The sequence below is a fragment of the Lithobates pipiens genome, unplaced genomic scaffold (assembly GCF_037356315.1).
Source record: "Lithobates pipiens isolate NorthernLeopardFrog02 unplaced genomic scaffold, aLitPip1_a1.2 Scaffold_10, whole genome shotgun sequence".
NCBI lineage: Eukaryota > Metazoa > Chordata > Amphibia > Anura > Ranidae > Lithobates > Lithobates pipiens.
In genome coordinates this window covers 140,229,985-140,243,610 of record NW_027507686.1, presented here as the reverse complement: position 1 = coordinate 140,243,610, position 13,626 = coordinate 140,229,985, and positions in this window count along the sequence as shown.

Sequence of the window (13,626 nt, the reverse complement as noted above, 5' to 3'; positions counted from 1 at the left end):
TCCTAGGGAAGAAACAGAGGACGTAGCGACTTCAGCAGCAGACATTCTGAATGTGGTACGCACCAATTCAGTATAATACTGCACCTGTTTTCTGAGCGCCTGGGAGGAGGGGACTCTCTCCTCTTCCTCTGATTCCTCCGACTGCTCAATATCCCTGTCCCAAGATAGGGATCTCTCCTCCTTGTCAGAAGAATAATCTGAAAGAGGAATCTCAGCAGAGGGAGGGGGTCTACCACTTTTCCTGCTATCTTTCAGGGAAGCAGAAATAAAATTCATGATTCTCCCTTCAAAACCCTCCAATGTAGCCCTAAGGGAGTCCTCAGTGACCTATACCAGGGCTGAGACATTAGGAGAGGCTGCAAAACCTGACAGGGGCACTGACTCGTCCTGTGAGGCTGGCTCCAGTCACCACCCTGGACCTAGGTGGTGATTTACCAGTGCCCTTGTTACCTCCCCCTGAGACCCTCTTACGAGGAGACAAAGTCCTAAACTACAAGCAGAGGTACTAGTACAAAGTGCAATCACTGTTGTGCTTAAAGTCTCACAATAAATATATATGCTTAATACTGCACAACCTGATGCTGAGTAGGTGTCTAAGGTTTGCCTGGATCCAATCCCCTGGGATGCTTACTGCCCACAGCTCTTGTGTCTCACACTTACAGCCCCCTGACGCTCTGGGCTTTTAAAACTGCTGCCTGGCGCCTGCGCAGTACAGCGCCGTGCACACCAACGTGCACGGCTCACAACCACACTCCCCCCTCCTCCATTAGCCCGGGAGCGCGCTCGGCGCGCGTGCACGAGGACCGCCGGAATCCAGGGGGGAAGGAATCTCCATCAGAGCTGGGTGGGACCCCCAGACTACGAGGGACCCCTGTATTACCTTGTTGTGGCAGGGACTGCAGTGGAGATGTGAGACCTCTGGAGAACCAGGCTTCACTGAGCGTGTGTACTGAAAGGCATGTAAGTATGCATCAGGCTGCTCTTACTCCCTCTAGTGGTGGAAACCAGGTAAGACATACTACTACTCAAAATGAAGAAATCCATAATATAATTATATATAGGATTAACTTCCCTTACCTGTCCTCGCCGCAGGAATTGCTGAAACAGACAGATTCCAGCCTTCACCCATCACGGCGGGTAGAGTTTGCCAACCTTCAGGTTTACCTGGGGTTCTTTCTCAGAAGAACCTCCTACCTGGACCTTGTAAAAGACTCTGCCAGAAACTTTCGTGCCATCTGTGTAAACAGTACACTAAGTCTGGTTTTCCCAGAGCCCAGTCTTCCAATAGGAGAGGACTTACAGGCCAAACCTCGTTTCTTCGTATGAAGAGGCCCGGGTACCATATCATCTTGGGAGTCAAATATCGGCCCGAGATATGGATCCGGTTTGTTGTAGCCCTTAGGCCCCCGCAGGGACCTGCACAGAGCTTTCTTCATAGCACATGTTTTACGTGACCAACCACCATAGACACTGGCGAAAAAACTGAGGTGCCTCCCATATGGGAGGGGTTATATAGGGGAGGAATTCTCCTTAATTGGGGTTAACCAGTGTCCAATCACCAGAGGTGCCTATATAACCCACTATGTTATGAAGCTCCAGTGTCCCGTGATGTATGATCAAGAAAAAAAAATATATAAGTACTTTTAAACCTAACTTTGCAAGCAGATTACACAAAAACATTCTTGCACAACAGCAGTATACCATTTTTTATAAGTAGTATTTAAAAAAATAAAAAATATAAGGCCCACTTATCTGATTCCTCACCCCCTCTGATGGCCCATTGAGAAAATTGTATTGAGGGAGGTGGGGTAGGGTTCTAAATGATTTTAAGACCACACATTACACTTGGAGACATTTGAGGGGGTGGGTTCTAAATGATTTTATGACCACGCATTACACTTGGAGACATTTGAGGGGGTGGGGGAGGGTTCTAAAGGATTTTAAGACCACCCATTACACTTGGAGACATTTGAGGGGGTGGGGGAGGGTTCTAAATGTTTTTAAGACCACACATTACACTTGGAGACATTTGAGGGGGTGGTTTCGGGGAAAGCAGTACAATGGAGCTGACAATATACATTGTTAAAGGGACTAGGCCAGTGATGGCGAACCTTGGCACCCCAGATGTTTCGGAACTACATTTCCCATGATGCTCCACTACAATGCAAGGTACCAGAGCATCATGGGAAATGTAGTTCCAAAACATCTGGAGTGCCAAGGTTCGCCATCACTGGACTAGGCTATAGGTATATATGGGCCCAGGATTGCATGCTGGGGAGGTTAGTGAAGGCAAATATGCATGTATGCCAAAAAAGGAGTATAAAAAAAACAAAAAAAACATGCATGCATGAAGATAAAGGGGACATTCACAGCATTTCCCAATCATGGTAATTAGGTAATGATGAAATTAATACAAGACATTAACATTAAATACATATAATGTAATATTAAAGGATGAAACTTACCTTAATATAGTCCTTCTGCAGGACCTGAATAATGGCAGAACAGGTCTCCGGGATAATGATCCCCAGAGCCTGCGGGGAGATGTCTGTTGTGAACTTGAGGCCCTGAAGGCTTCTCCCTGTCACCAAGCACCGCAATGGCAACTAGCCTCTGCTCCGGAGTGATGGTTTGCCGCATGCAGGTATCCTGCCTGCTGATATAAGGGGTCAGCAAAGCCAGCAGACGGTGAAAAACGAGGTCCGTCATCCTGAGATAATTCCTGAAATCCTCAGGATTATTCTCACGGATCTCACGAGGCAAAGGCATATGCGAGAATTGGTCACGCTGGCGCAGCCAATTCTTCATCCGTGAACTCCTCCTCACCCTGTTCATGGACTGTCCAACACCAAGCCCCCACACAGCACGAACTCGAGAATGAGTACGTCCACGCACCATGGCTTTAAAATGGTCAGCTGGTCAAACAAACCAACTTAACCCGAACGCACTGAAGAACAGCAAGGCCTGTGAAAAGCGACCAGAAGAACAGGAACAAGCAGACCAGAACAGTCTGATATACAGGTACGAACTGACCAACACGCACTTAAAACCAGATACAAACCCCAGAAGCACACACTGAACTGCAGAAAACGATCGAAATAAGCTGAAGTCTGAAAAGCACAAATCGTCTCTAACCAAACTTCTACTAACACAAGATAAACACGAGATTAGCAGAAGGAGCCCAAAGGGTGGCGTACTGGAGCTTGAACTTCCTTTTTCTAGTCCCGTCGTACGTGCTGTACGTCACCATGTTCGAAACCAGTGGACTTTTGGAGTGATCGTGTGTGGGCAAGTCTATTCATTTGAAAGTCCAGCATACCTCCGCTGCAAAGTCCGTCGGAAAGACTGTCGGACCTAGTTCGTCGAAAAAGTCTGATCGTGTGTACATGGCATTAGAAGGACAGAGAGGCCATTCTGTAACAAAGGCCTGAAGCGCCAAACAATATGTTGTCTACCTGGCACTCGGGTTCGGCACATCATGGATCTGATGGACAGTTTACTGGGAGGGTCTGGGGAAGACCCAGCTGTCATGGTGCGCGCTGGCACCAATGATAAAGTCAGAGGCAGATGGAGTGTCCTAAAGAACGATTTTAGGGACTTAGGAGCTAAATTGAGGAAAAGGACCTCCAAGTTAGTATTCTCAGGATTACTACCGGTACTTCAAGCCATACCAGAAAGGCAGAGGGAGATTAGGGAAGTAAACAAGTGGCTGAAGAGCTGGTGTAGTAAGGAGGGGTTTGGGTTCCTGGAGGACTGGGCCGACTTCTCAGTCAATAACCGATACTATAGAAGGGACAGACTGCACCTAAATGAAGAGGGTGCAGATCAGCTGGGATTGAAGATGGCCAAAAACGTAGAGGGTTTTTTAAACTAGGCAATGGGGGGGAGGTTCCAGAGGTAGAGATAGTCAGTGCGGAACATATTCCAGAGGGTAGTATTGGGAGCATTAGTGGTAGGTTGACCAAAGCACATAAACCCAAGGAAAGTATAGTAGCAAGTCCTAGTTGCAATCTCGGAACACCCAATAAGAGGATAATATGCGACCAGTCTAAACTATGGGGCATGTTCACCAACGCCAGGAGCCTGGCGGTCAAGATGGGCAAACTAGAGATACTGTTGTACGAAGAGTTCAACAGCTCTCATGATTGGCTGGTAAACATTGAAGGTTATATCCTTTATCACAAGGATAGAGAGGGTAAAAAGGGGGAGGGGTATGCCTATATATCAAGAAAAATTTACCAGTAAACGTGAGCGATGACATCACTAAGGGAGCTAGGGAGGAGGTGGAATCCTTATGGGTAGAGCTCCAAAGGAATGAAGCTAAGGGGTAAACAATACTGGGAGTATGCTATAGGCCCCCTAACCTGAGGGAGGAAGGGGATACAGATCTCCTATCACAATTTGGATTAGCAGCAAGGATGGGAAGTGTTATCATAATGGGGCAATTTAACTATCCAGACATAGACTGTGCGGAGGGAACCGTGCATTCATCTAAGGCTCGCCAGCTCCTAAATGTCTTGCAGGCCAATTTTATTGGTCAGATGGTAGACGCACCAACTAGAAATAGAGCGTTATTGGATCTACTGATTACCAACAATACAGACCTGATCACGGATGTGGAAATATGGTACAAATTAGGTAACAGCGATCACAGGTCAATTGGCTTCAGTATAAATCACACAAATAGGAAACATAAGGGGAATACAAAGACACTGAATTTCAAAAGAGCCAACTTCCCTAAACTACAAACCTTACTAGAAGGCATGAATTGGGCTAAAATATTAGGAACAAAGAACACTGAGGAGAAATGGGTTTGCTTTAAGAGCATATTAAATAAGGGTATTAGCCAATGCATCCCAAAGGGGTAATACATTTAAAAGAATGAACAAAAGTCCTGGATGGCAAAGTGGTTGCATAATCCTGATCGGACGTCATATGACGTGATCAGGATTATGAGCCGCTGCGCGCCCCCGGGGGCGCGCATCGCGTCGATCGTTGTTGCGGGGTGTCAGTCTGACAACCCGGCAACTATGATCTTGGTAACGAGTCTCCGACGGAGACTCTTTGCCACGTGATCAGCCGTGTCCAATCACGGCTGATCACAGTGTAAATAGGAAGAGCCGGTGATCGGCTTTTCCTCACTCGCGTCTGTCAGACGTGAGTAGAGGAGAGCCGATCGGCTGCTCCTCTGACAGGGGGGGTCTGTGCTGATCGATTATCAGCACAGCCCCCCCGAGGATGCCCACACTGGACCACCAGGGACGCCACAAGACCACCAGGGATGCCCAGCAAAAGGTAATCCTCCCTAGACCACCAGGGATGCCAGTCAGTGCCACAATGGATGCCAATCAGTGCCCATAATGGATGCCAATCAGTGCCCACAATGGGCATCACTGATTGGCATGCATTATTGTTTGGCACTGATTGGCATCCATTAGTACAGTATAACAATACAATGCCGCCTATGAGTGCCCACCTGTGCCGCCTATCAGTGCCCACCTTGCCGCCTATCAGTGCCCACCTATGCCACCTATCAGTGCCCATCCGTGCCACCTATCAGTGCCCACCCATGCCCATCTGTGCCGCCTATCCATGCCCATCTGTGCCGTCCATCCATGCCAATCCGTGCCAGCTATCAGTGCCACATATCAGTGCCCATCCGTGTCGCCCATCAGTGCCACCCATCAGTGCCGCCTATCAGTGCCCATCAGTGCCACATATCAGTGTCCATCAATGCCACCTCATCAGTGCACTTCATTGGTGCCACATCATTGGTGCCCATCAGTGCCGCCTTATCAGTGCCCATCAGTGTAGCCCCATCAGTGCCCATCAGTGGAGGAGAAAACGTAAACGTACTTATTTACAAAGTTTTGAAACTGAAACAAAAAAAACATATTTTTTTTCAACATTTTCGGTATTTTTTTTATTTGTAGCGCAAAAAATAAAAACCGTAGAGGTGATCAAATACCACCTAAAGAAAGCTCTATTTGTGGTAAAAAAATTATAAAAATTTAATTTGGGTACAGTGTAGCATGACCGCGCAATTGTCATTCAAAGTGCGACAGCGCTGAAAGCTCAAAATTGGTCTGGGCAGGAAGGTGTTTAAGTGCCCGGTATTGAAGTTGTTAATGCCAATCTAAAAATGCATATAAAAGCAAAGGCCTTCAAAAAATACAATTCTGAGGGATCATCATCAGCATTCAGACTTTATAAAAAATGCAACAAGAAATGTAAGGGTGCAAAAAGGATGACTAATATAGAACATGAAAGACACATGGCGGAGGAGAGCAAAAAAATCCCAAGAAATTCTTTAAGTATGTAAACAGTAAAAAGGGAGGACAGACCATATTGTCCCCATAATGAATGAGGAAGGCCATCTGGTTACAAAGGATGGGGAGATGGCAAAGGTATTGAATTTATTCTTCTCCCCGGTCTTCACGTGGGAATCGGGGGGACTTCAATAATTCAGAATTAAGATTAGACTTGGGAAACTTAACATTAATAAATCACCGGGACCAGATGGCTTGCACCTGAGGGTACTAAGGAAACTCAGTCAACTAATTGCCAGACCATTGTGCTTAATTTTTACTGACAGCCTACTGACTGGAATGGTACCAGCTGATTGGAGAAAAGCCAATGTGCACCAATATTTAAAAAGGGCCCAAAATACATCACTGGGAATTACAGACCAGTTAGCCTAACATCAATAGTATGTAAACTCTTGGAGGGGATAAGGGACTATATAAACGATTTTAGTAAGGAGAACAGTATCATTAGCAGTAATGAGCGTGGCTTCATGAAGAATCATTCTTGCCAAACCAATCTATTAACCTTTTATGAGAAGATGAGTTGCTATCTAGATAAAGGAAGGCCCGTAAATGTGGTGTATCTGGATCTTGCAAAAGCATTGGACACAGTTCCCTATAAACGTTTACTATTACAAAATAAGGTCCATTGGCATGGACCATAGGGTAAGTACATGGATTGAAAACTGGCTACAAGGGCGAGTTCAGAGCGGGAGTAATGAGGAGTAGACATGTGCAGAGTAAAATATTTCGTTTCGGAATTTCGTTTTCGTCTGAAAACTTAATTTATTTAGTTACTCCCGAAATTCGTTTTTATTTATTTAGTTTTTCGTTCAAAAATTGCATTCGTCCGAAAATCCACATGAATTACGGTCGAATCTGTCTTTGAAGGCTTATGGTGTCTGTCGAATGTATAAAGAAGATTTGACGGAGCTAGTATATAGCATACTTTAGAACCCTATTAAAGTCTATGGGACTCCAACGTTCAAAATCTAAAGTGCTAATTTTAAAGGCTAATTTGCAAGTTACTGTCCTAAAAAGTGTTTGGGGACCCGGGTCCTGCCCCAGGGGAGATGTATCAATGCAAAAAAAAAGTTTTAAAACGGACGTTTTTTCGGGAGCAGTGATTTTAATAATGATTAAAGTGAAACAATAAAAGTGTAATATTCCTTTAAATTTCGTAGGGGGGGGTTGTCTATAGTATGCCTGTGAAGGGGCGCATGTTTCCCGTGCTTAGAACTGTCCCTGCACAAAGTGTCATTTATGCAGGAAAAAAAGTCCTTTAACCACTTGCTTACTGGGCACTTAAACCCCCCTCAGTCCCAGACCAATTTTCAGCTTTCAGCGCTGATGCACTTTGAATGACAATTGCGCGGGCATACAACACTGTACCCAAATGAAATTTTTATCATTTTTTTCCCACAAATAGAGCTTTCTTTTGGTGGTATTTAGTTACAGCTCGGAGTTTTATTTTTTGCTAAACAAACAAAAAAAGATGCAAAAGAAAAAAAAAAAAAAATCATGTTTTAATAGTTTGTTATAAAATTTTGCAAACGGGTCATTTTTCTCCTTCATTGAAGTGCGCTGATAAGGCGGCACTGATAGGCTGCATTGGTGGGCACTGATGGGCTGCATTGGTGGGCACTGATAGGCTGCATTGGTGGGCACTGATAGGCTGCACTGGTGGGCACTGATAGGCATAGTTAAGGCGGCACTAATAGGCACAGATAAGGCGGCACCGATGGGCACAGATAAGGCGGCACTGATGGGCAAAGATGGGCACAGATAAGATGGCACGGATGGGTGGCACGGATAAGTGGCACGGATGGGTGGCATGGATGGGCACTGATAGGTACCACAGATAGATGGGACTGATGGGCACTGATAGGTGGCACTGATAGGTGGCTCTGATAGGTGGCACTGCTGGGCACTGATGGGCGGCACTGCTGGGCACTGATGGGCGGCACTGCTGGGCACTGATGGGCGGCACTGCTGGGCACTGATGGGCGGCACTGGGGTGCAGCACCTTTGAGGCAGATTGGGTGGCACTGTGGGTGGCACTGTGGGTGGCACTGTGGGGTGGCACTGTGGGGTGGCACTGTGGGTGGCACTGTGGGTGGCACTGTGGGCATTATGGGCACAGACGGGGGGCACTTACTTTTACTTTGTTAAACTTCAGGATGGCACTGCGGGAGGCAGGTGGGCACTGGCAGGTGGCATGTGGTGACTTTCATTGCTGGCCGTGATCGGGACTGATGTCCCGATCACGGCCGCCGGTGATCGGCTTTTTTTTTTTCTCCTCGCGCTGTCAGCGTGAGGAGGAATAATAGCCGATTACCGGCTCCGTTCTATCACATGATCAGCTGTCATTGGCTGACAGCTGATCACGTGATAAGGGGTCGGGATCGACCCCTTACACGGATCGGTGATCAGGCGAGTCTCACGGACTCGCCGATCACAGAGCGCGCCGCGCGCGCCCCTCAGGGGGCGCGCAGGCCGCTCGTAAACGGGACGACGTCAATAGACGTAGTCCCGGAAATCTAGGTCCGCGCTAATGCCGTCATTCGGCAATAGCGCGGTACCCAAGTGGTTAAAATCACTCGCAGCTATTATGAATTGTCGGCTCCCGTAATACAGAGAACACTCATTGAAAGTCATTGATAAAAAAATAAATAAATAAATAAATAAAAAAGCGTGGGGGTCCCCCAAATTCAATTACCAGGCCCTTCAGGTCTGGTATGGATATTAAGGGGAACCCTGCCTCAAATTTAAGAAAAAATTTGACGTGGGGTTCCCCCTAAATATCCATAACCAGACCCTTCAGGTCTGGTATGGATATTAAGGGGAACCCCGCGTCAAATTTAAAAAAAAATTGACGTGGGGTTCCCCCTAAAAATCCATACCAGACCCTTTATCCGAGCATGCAACCTGGCAGGCTGCAGGAAAAGAGGGGGGGACGAGAGAGCGGCCCCCCCTCCCTCCTGAACCGTACCAGGCCACATGCCCTCAACATTGGGAGGATGCTTTGGGGGTCTGTGACCCCTCAAAGCACCTTGTCCCCATGTTGATGAGGACAAGGGCCTCATCCCCACAACCCTGGCCGGTGGTTGTGGAGGTCTGCGGGCGGGGGGCTTATCAGAATCTGGAAGCCCCCTTTAACAAGGGGACCCCCAGATCCCGGCCCCCCCCGTTTGAAATGGTAAGGGGGTACAAAAGTACCCCTACCATTTCACAAAGAAAGTGTAAAAAATGGTTAAATAAAACAAACACACTTTTGAAAAATTCCTTTATTAAAAATAAAAAAATAAAAAAAAGATTCCAGCGGCGGTAATCCACTCTTGCTATCCAGCGACGGACGGTCATCTCTCCAGCGATGTCTCATCTCATCCAGCGCAGCGATCCATCCTTCTTCTGTCTCCGTGGAGGAGACACTGCAAGGATTCCGGCGGCTGACGTTTCTTATATACGGAGGGCGGGGCCACCCGTCACCTGACCCCGCCCCCCTCTGACGCAAGGGGAAACCCGGGGTTCCCTGTGACGTATGGGTGACCCCGCACCCCTCTGATGTAACACAGGCAGGTTTCCGTTACATCAGAGGGGGGCGGGGTCACCCATACGTCACGGGGAACCCCGGGTTTCCCCTTGCGTCAGAGGGGGGTGGGGTCAGGTAACGGGTGGCCCCGCCCTCCGTATATAAGAAACGTCAGCCGCCGGAATGCCTGCAGTGTCTCCTACACGGAGACAGAAGAAGGATGGAGGATTCGCTGCGCTGGATGAGATGAGCCATCGCTGGAGAGATGACCGTCCGTCGCTGGATAGCAAGAGTGGATTACCGCCGCTGGAATCTTTTTTTTATTTTTAATAAAGGAATTTTTCAAAAGTGTGTTTGTTTTATTTAACCATTTTTTACACTTTCTTTGTGAAATGGTAGGGGTACTTTTGTACCCCCTTACCATTTCAAACAGGGGGGGGGGCGGGATCTGGGGGTCCCCTTGTTAAAGGGGGCTTCCAGATTCTGATAAGCCCCCCGCCCGCAGACCTCCACAACCACCGGCCAGGGTTGTGGGGATGAGGCCCTTGTCCTCATCAACATGGGGACAAGGTGCTTTGAGGGGTCACAGACCCCCAAAGCATCCTCCCAATGTTGAGGGCATGTGGCCTGGTACGGTTCAGGAGGGAGGGGGGGCCGCTCTCTCGTCCCCCCCTCTTTTCCTGCAGCCTGCCAGGTTGCGTGCTCGGATAAAGGGTCTGGTATGGATTTTTAGGGGGAACCCCATGTCAATTTTTTTTTTTAATTTGAGGCAGGGTTCCCCTTAATATCCATACCAGACCTGAAGGGCCTGGTAATTGAATTTGGGGGACCCCCACGCTTTTTTTTTAATTTATTTATTTATTTTTTTATCAATGACTTTCAATGAGTGTTCTCTGTATTACGGGAGCCGACAATTCATAATAGCTGCGAGTGATTTTAAAGGACTTTTTTTCCTGCATAAATGACACTTTGTGCAGGGACTGTTCTAAGCATGGGAAACATGCGCCCCTTCACAGGCATACTATAGACAACCCCCCCCCTACGAAATTTAAAGGAATATTACACTTTCATTGTTTCACTTTAATCATTATTAAAATCACTGCTCCCGAAAAAACGGCCGTTTTTAAAACTTTTTTTTGCATTGATACATGTCCCCTGGGGCAGGACCCGGGTCCCCAAACACTTTTTAGGACAGTAACTTGCAGAATCTTTTCTCTCTGTCAAATCTTTTTTCTCTGTCGAATATTTTCTCTATATAATCTTGGACTAATAGAGGTAAGGTTAAGCACATTCGACCACAGGTTCTATAGACAGATTGTTATCGTCAGAGTCATGTCGAATCTCCTATTCTATATCGAACTGTTGTAACAATGAAAACGAAAATAAAGCATTTATGTCGGATCTTTCGTTTTTCGGATTTTGTGCTTTCGTTATCGTTTGTCAAAACGAAAACGAAAATAGCTGAAATTCGGACGAAAATGCATTCGGACGAAAACGAATGCACATGTCTAATGAGGAGTACTCTGAATGGTCAGGGGTGGGTAGTGGGGTCCCCCAGTTTTTCTGTGCTAGGACCAATCCTATTTAATTTGTTCATAAATTCCCTTCCACAGGCGGTGGTCTCAGTGGGGGGCATTGATAGTTTCAATAGGAATAAAAGAAGGGGGGTAGGTCACGCTATGGAATTTTTAGTACAAAGAGATATGATATTGGTAAGAGCAGCCTCTATTAATTTCCACCCAATGGATGGAACAGTAAGACAGATAAGGGAAGGAAATAGATTTGGCGCTATACCATTCAAACCAAATAAAAAAATGGAAAAAATGTATAAATTTTCCAGCGTGTTGGCAGATAATTTAGAGTAGAGATTTAAAAATTAGTAAAAATAAAAAATAAAAATTAAAGATAAAAGAGTAAGGGTGTAATACTCTAAAATGATATTAATCAATCAATCTTAATAGTAAATACAAAATATATATATATATAAACAAGTATGCTATTCCTTTACATGCAGATGCTAAAGTGCTAGTGACTGTGACAAAAACAGGTGTCTTTGTTTAAATACACAAAACCAGAACAAATGTCCAATCATGAAGTAAGTGTCCAACCATAAATTGGCAAAATGAAAAAATGGTGAAACAAGTGAAAACTGGTGAAAAAATATAAAAAATATAAAAACTATAAAAATTTATGAAAATTGAGTACAAAAAAAGGTGAAAAATTAAGGAACACATCAAAAATATTAAAAAAGGATACGATAAACACAGTGTCTCACGACATTTCAGAGATTTCCATAATCAAGACCCTAAACAGATGATTTTTTATGCAATTGATAAAATTAAAGGACACTGGAGAGGAGAAGACATGACTAAAAAAAATCTCACAAAATGAAACTAGGTGGATTTTTAACATGGAAACTTTACACCCTGCTGGAATGAACATAGATTTGGACCTCAATTGTTTTTTAACCAATTTTTAACCTAAACACACTTAATAATTTTTTATACATACAATATACCCAGGTCGAATGTAATGCATCCAATAAACACCAATACTTTCATTTGAAAGCAGATGGAAAAGTAAAAATACACTTCTAGAGAAAATAAGTAATAAGGATGCACCTATAAAGTAATTTTAATAATTAACTTCTATATTTTAATATATATTTTAATATCTTAATGTTTTTGGAAAACTTCCTTATTTATTTAATCATAGAAGCAGTAAACAAGGAACTAAATAATTACTACCTTCCTTCCGAATCTAACCCTATTTTTTCTTTTATTTTTATATTTATTTCCCATGTCCAATTTTAATTTTAATTTAATTTTATATATTCATGTAGTTTTCATTTTTTATATTTTCATAATTTTTGAGGTCGAATGTTATTCATTCATTGTTTCCAACTAATATATAAAATATCCTCTCCCATTAAAATTCCCAAAAGTAATATACTACAAAAGAGCCCAACACAAACAAAAATATCTGCTGAATATCTCCTCTTTTTCTCTTTCCAAGAATCTGATGAACATCTTCTTCTTCCCCACCCAAATAATAGGGCGATCATAATATCCTTAACCTGATGCAGCTCTTTTATCATATATTTATAATTTATCTTGCCTTCATTTCTATCCCCTATAACGTAATGTAATTAATACGCTCCCCATAAAAACGCATAAATACTTTACCAATTTCTCTTCCGGTATTCCTTCTTTTTTCTATTTCTATTTTTATTTTTAATTTTATTGGTATCTTTATTTTTATTTTCCCTTATTTCATTTCATTATTTTCTATATTTTCATATTTATTTATTCGTTTCCACAAACAATAGTGGTTCTATGGTGTATGTCCCATATATAGAGGAGTAATGTCCAATCTTTGTTTTGGTAGCAAAACAACAGGCTTAACGCAGGCGCAATAGCACACTCCCTGTATAGCCCGGTATCAATTGGTTTTATGCTAAGTAATGGCATTCCCTTAATAAACATGGCGGCGAGGTTCCGCGCATGCGCGATTGGCACATTACACCCTATATAAATGGAAAGGTGTATGAAGATGGCCGCTCCGGATGACGTCTGTATGACGAAACGCGTAGGGCGTGGCCAGACAGCGTACACCTTCAACGTAGACGGCGAGGAAGCCGAGCGGGACTTTTAAACACACAGCAATACAAAACGTGTTTTTAACTTACTAAATGTGAGTAGTTTTATGTTGATTGAAATAAATTCATATTTTAAACATACTACACCATGGATAGTCCTCTTTCCTGTCATATGTAAACGAGGTACAATA